Raw genomic sequence first — 2105 nt, forward strand, 5'->3', positions numbered from 1 at the left:
AGCAAAAATGTTTTTTTTATTTTCCTTGCATGTTCCCCTCAGATCTAGAGCAACTGCACTTGCAGTGCACAGCCTATTTGCCTTTTTTAAATCAACCCAATTGCCTGTTGTGGTGTAGGAAGACGCACCAAAAATACTTTTTTGACACAATTCTATTGAAGTCTATGGAGCCAAAAATGCGCTGTTTGTAAAAAATGTCTCTGCACCTTTCCAAAATACGCACTGGTGGAAACTGCATAGACGTGAACAGGACTCATAGGGAATAAATGGATTGTAGTGTGTTTCTGTGGATCTGCAAACTCAATAAAAAATACATAGATGTGAACCTAACCTTAGCCTGGGTTCATAATGATGTGGTGCGGAATTTGCAGCAATTTCTGTGCGAATTCCACACCACATCACAACTGCACCCCGTTCATGTGAACCGCTGCGGGTGTGTATGTTAACTTGTTGCCGACCGCAGATAGCCGAATGACGGCTGCACTGCAGCCGGCCAGTTCTGAGTGGACGTCATATGACGTCCCCCCAGAACGCGCTCTCCTGCGCGCCCCAGGGGGCGCGCACCCGGCGATCTCCGTGATCGCTGTGTCCTACGGACACAGCTGATCACGTGATGTGGTAAAAGGCCAATCACCACGGCCTTTTACCACCTGATCATCGGTGTCCAATGACACGCTGATCAGAGGGAAATGCAAGTGCCGGTTCTCGGCTGCACTTTCCTCACGCTGTCAGATCGTGAGGAAAGTACTGCCGAGAACCGGCAGTTGTCAGAGCGGGGATCGGCACCGATCATCAGGGCACTGATGATCAGTGCCCTGATGATCGGTGCCCAGCAGTGCCACCCACAAGTTCCGCCCACCTGTGCCCAGCAGTGCGCCCACTAGCTCCGCCCACCTGTGCCCAGCAGATCACCCACCTGTGCCCAGCAGTGCACCCACCTGTGCCACTCTGCAATGTCACTTACCTGTGCCCACCTGTGCCCACCCACCTGTGCCCACCAGTGCCACCCACCTGTGCCCACCCACCAGTGCTGCCCACCAGTGCCACCCACCAGTGCAGCCCAGCAATGCTGCCAGTCAGTGCCACCAGTCAGTGCCCAGCGGTTGTGCCAGTCAGTACCGCCAGTCAGTGCCCAGCAGTGATGCCAGTCAGTGCCGTCTATCAGTACCCATCATCAGTGTCACCTATCAGTGCCGCCTATCAGTGCTGCATATTAGTGCCGCCTATCCGTGACACCTCATTAGTGCTGTCTATCAGTGCCGCCTATCCGTGCCACCTCATTAGTACTGCCTATCAGTGCCCTTTAGTGCTGCCTATCAGTGCCCATCAGTGCCACCTATCAGTGCCCATCAGTGCTGCCTCATCAACGCACATCAGTGAAGGAGAAAAATTACCTGTTTGAAAAATTTTATAATAGAAACAAAGAAACTTTTTTTTTTTTTCAAATTTTTGGCAATTTTTTATTTATAGCGCAAAAAGTAAAGCGCCCAGTGGTGATTAAATACCACCAAAAGAAAGCTCTATTTGTGAGAAAAAAATAGTCAAAATTTCATATGGGTACAATGTTGCATGACCGCGCAATTGTCAATCAAAGTGCGGCAGCGCTGAAAGCTGAAAATTGGCCTGGTAAATAAGGGGGTATAAGTGCCTGGTAGGCAAGTGGTTAAGCTAACAACACACCGAAATCGGTCCACAAACGTGGTGTGATGTGGAGAATCGGATCACATACAGTAGGTGTGAATACCCATGTTGTCTGATTCTAGTGTGGACTCAAAAAAGGGTCCTGCACCTTTTTGGTGCGGGTGCGGTGCATACATAATGTGTGGCTCAAATCACACCGCACAAAATTCACATGTGTTTTGCACAGGAATGCCATGCTGTTCCTGTGCGAATCACATGCGATGTACCGCACCGCATGAGTGTGAACCTGGCCTTATGGGCTAGTTCACACTAGATGAAGTTCAGTGCACTTTTTTTCTGCATCAAAAATGCATGGACAGTGTTTTCCATGTATTTCAATGGCTCTAGATCACACCAGTGCAGTCAGTTCCAGTTTCTGGTGCAGAAACAAAAGTAAAATATGCTGCATTTTTCCTGCACAGAAC

Source organism: Staurois parvus, unplaced genomic scaffold (assembly GCF_062004578.1).
Source record: "Staurois parvus isolate SC_StPar_1 unplaced genomic scaffold, SC_StPar_1.0 ptg000215l, whole genome shotgun sequence".
Lineage (NCBI taxonomy): Eukaryota > Metazoa > Chordata > Amphibia > Anura > Ranidae > Staurois > Staurois parvus.